Genomic DNA, 4,347 nt, shown 5'->3' with positions numbered 1-4,347 from the left:
GCCGGGCGGAAGGGCGGCCGGCACCGGGATCCGGCTCTGGGGCGGGGCGGGCCCTGAGTCACCGCGGCCCGCCGGGCTGACGTGGCGCCGCGCCGCGCCGCGGCGGCTCCGCTCCGCTGGGCTGTGCCGCGCCGGGGCCGCCCCTGCCCGCGGCCGCCCCTGCCCGCGGCCGTGGCGGGGCGGGCGGCCCCGTGGCGCGGCGCGGCGCGGCCGTTAGGCGGGATCCGCGCCGCGGCGGGCGGCGGCTGTGGCCAGCCGGGCGGTGCGGCTCGGTGTGGTCTGCGGTTCGCCTCTGCAGGCGCTTAACTCGCCGAGGAGCCTTACGGCTCCCTGTCTGAGGTTACTCTTCTGTGTGGCAAAAGCCAGTGCAAGTTGGATGCTTCAGCCAGTGCCAGACTGACCTAAAAACGCCGTTAGAAATGGCGCTCTGGGGTTTGTGGTTGCCTCTTCGTCTCGGTTATTCGAGCAGGCTTACCCATTTTGAAGTATTTGGGAAGGAAAAAAAGCTTAGCAAAGATAAAAACATGTTCCTGTGTAACGTACCTAATAAATTAGTTTCTTATTTTCATGTTATTGTAGCCTTTGAAATTTAATCATTTATATCAAATTAATGAAGATAAAATACTAGCTGAAATGCTTGTGTTTTCTTCCTAGTAGCTTTGTAATAAGGAATTTAAAATGTGCCGGCAAATTCATTTGTTCTTGATTTTTTTAAAGTTTAAATGATCTTTATAGATGACCTAGCTTTTTGTTACAACTTTCAGCTTTTATGGCGGTATTCACCAACTGAAGATTTTTTGGATTGGTTGAAGGTTTGGGTTGCAATGGTTGTAGTTCATTTAGCACAGGATAATGATACATGAAATCAGGTGTTATTAAGAAATGTCTCCCTGCTAAAATACTTGAAATGTCTTAGTCCTAAATGAGGCCTGTGTAATTAATTATCACGTGTTCCTTTTTTTTTTTTTTTTTTTTTTTTTTTTTTTAACTCAGGCCTCAGTTCGAAGAATAAAAGTGATTGCTAGGAAAGAAAAAACAGTTACCCCTCTGAACTAATATAGTGGTGCCAGAAGAAGGCAATGTTAGATGGATGGCAGAAAAGGGTAAGGCTCTCTTGTTTAACTAGAGGAATATGAGAAGAATAGGCATTTCTTTTTGCTCTCTAATTGTGATTAAAACTTCAATAATAACTTGTTAATGCAGGTGCTGTGCTTATTCATACATATTTTTGAAAACAATGCATGTCTAAAAAATAGTAAGCTATTTGCTTTAATTACTAATGGTAGCAAGCTCCATAAGTTAATTACCCTGCTGTTCTTTTTGTTAGTAGTTTTTGACTGCCTGGTGTGTTAGCGAAGACAGGAACCAGGCAGAAACTCTTACTTAGTTTTAACAGCTACCTACCCTAGTTTTATCTTATTACTTCCATTTTTTTAACTCAATAAAATGTTAGGGTTTTTTTTGCAACTGCATTTTAAAATCAAAATATAAAATAAAAACTTTTTTTTTAATCTGTATAGTGTATTGGTGTATTACATAGTAGCATTTCATCTATTGAGTATCTGTAATGTTTTAGTTTGCTCCCCTGCTAATGATTTGGGCTTGTGATGGGTCAGGAGAAACAGAAAAGGCCTCCAAAGTCCTAAGTTCTATGAAGTTTTTAAACTGAAGAATGCTGAACAGAAGCCCCATAAAAACATGGGAAAGCTGCCATAAGTTAAAATATATCCTCTGATTTACATGGAGGGGGCTGTGACCTACAGACCTCATGAATTTATGTGACTTGCAATTCACCTTCCTCCGTCTCTCCTGTGTTTCAGTTTGTGTGGTAGGCATTTGTAGTCTCCTTTACTGTAACTGAGCGTAACTGGGCAGGGCCATTTATGCTCATAATGACATTGCTCCTTCATGCCTATTTTATCCAATTTGCACTGTTATCCATGAGAACAGAATAAAATTAATTCTAATTTAAGGCCGTCTTTAGTAGTCGCACAGTTTTGTGTGACTGGCTTATCAATTACTATTTGTCTATTTCTACCTTTTACTTAGTAAGTTTTGAATCCACTTTAGAAGGGAGTGCTACTAACTATAAAAAAAATTGTGAAACCTTCTCTTTCACTTGACATGACTTCACATGAATTTCATAAAAATCTTTAGTAAATACAGACTTTACCCATTATGCTCATTATTTCTTTGGTCTTTCTTTTGTGTTCCTCTCTTTCTTCCAACATGTGATTATAGCTTTGCGGAATCATAGAAACTGATTTTATTTTCCCCTGGAAAGCTCAGGGACGGTGCACCTATTTCCAGGTTGTCCTTAACTTGTGGTATGAATTCCAAGCTCTTTTTTTTTTTCTTTTTTAAGCTTCTTCATTAGTATCTCTTTCATCATAAAATAAATTCCATTTTATTTTTTCCTCTTTTAATTTTTTTAAGGAGATGGGAAAAATCTAAAATACTCATTTTTAAATTAAGACTATTTAAAAATCATCCAGTAAAATTATGAAAACATACTAACATTATCACAGTGAAGAAATAAGAAAAAGATGGACAACTGTATTTTTACCTTTATTAGAAAATAGGAACTAGATTGCTTAGCTGTTATTAAAAATGAATATTTTAATTCGTTTTCTAGTTAAACTGGTGCACACAAAATTAATTGTAAGTTAAGTTTATAAAGCAAGTCAGACAGAATACCATCAGAAATAGTTTTATAGAATATATAAAATGTTTAATTAAGCAATAAAGTCATGTAAGCCATCTGCTTCTATTTAGTCAAGATGCTACAGAGCAATTACTTGTGATTTAAAACATCTATACATTTTTTTCATTGCTTTAAGATCAGCATTCTGCTTTCCTAAGGACTTTCTTTTTCTTTCTGTAGTGAAATATGCAATAATTATTAGTGAAGAGCATTTTGTACAGAAACTCTGTTAATTCTGGAACATCTAGAATTTTAACATTGATTCTCTCATTTAGTTTTTTTGTTCTCTTTAGCAATTTAAAGAAGATGAGAAGGTAAAATGTGACTGTGGTAGTTTGAATGTAAGATACACTGCGTGGTGAGTAGTTTAGGAAGATCTGGGTTTTGGTGTTTCTATTGATTAGCTGGGTCTTTTGCTATAAGCTCTATTGTTCGTGCGTAGTAGCTGAAAATGTCATAGGATGCAGCTCTTTCAGGCCACAGTGTCTGCAAACTAATTCATGTTTCAGGTTGTTAAAGAATCATCAGGAACTAATGTTAGGTGGAGCTGGCAGGAAAAGGGGTAGGAGCAGAAAAGATACAGCTCTTAAGTCATTCCCAGCAGCAGAATTCATGGGGAGGTCCTGCACAAATGAAAGCTCCTGCTATAGCCAAACTAAACCCTAAAAATTCAAAAGAGCCCACCAGGAGTTCCATAGCTTTATTAAAAGACTTTCAAAATCTTTTATAAATGGAGTTTGATATTGCAAAGGGGTTAAGTTTGACTGGAACTTTCAAATGTATCTGGAGCTTTTCTGATGCAATGGAATAGCTGTTTGCAAGCTGCCGTGTTTTTCAGAAGGACAGTTTTTGACAGTTGAAAAAAAGATGAGAAGATATATTGAGGTATGACTGTGGGAGTAGAAGTTTCCTGTAGCATATACTTCAAAATCTAAGTGTTTCTTTGCAGGTCTTGAACATAAAAATGTACTTTCTGTCTGACTTGGTCTACAAATGCTTGATCTTTTTAAATTCATGATTATGATGGTAAAAACTATTTTACATTCCAGAGATTTGGGGCTTATTTTGTTTTCAAATGGCCTCAGAGAGATCCTAATACCAGTATTAGCATACAATTTAGTATGTACAGACATTGCCATTAGAGCACAAAGTACTGCCAGTGAGAGTTTTCTAAAATAAATTTCTGCTTAGAAATAAGCTTCAATCTGCAATATTTCATAGGATTTTCAAATGTCTTAGCTGAAGAGATGATCAGAGGTCACTTTATGTATGGTTCATTAAAAGGTAAAGGTTTGGCAAATTTGATTCCAGACTAACGTACATATTTTGAAAATGTAAAGAATATATGTTCCAGCTGTATATTTTGTTTCCTTCCCCTCCCTATTCCATTCTAAATAAGATGTATTTAGTGCAAATGCCTAAATAAACTGTATTTAGGTTTCTGTTTCTTTCCTGTGCCAGCTTTTCACTGTGCTGGTAAAGCTGTTCTATGTATGTGTTTAGGGAATCTGAACACTGCTATCTTTCCCCTAGTTTTAACCAAGGCTTAATGGTTTTTCTAATTCAGTAATAAGTATGGGCAGAGGTGACTGATTTCTATACAATATATGCATAAACTTGGCGAGTTGTTTAAAAGGCTCGTG

Source organism: Rhea pennata, chromosome 6, assembly GCF_028389875.1.
Source record: "Rhea pennata isolate bPtePen1 chromosome 6, bPtePen1.pri, whole genome shotgun sequence".
NCBI classification, from domain to species: domain Eukaryota; kingdom Metazoa; phylum Chordata; class Aves; order Rheiformes; family Rheidae; genus Rhea; species Rhea pennata.
This window is presented reverse-complemented; position numbering follows the sequence as displayed.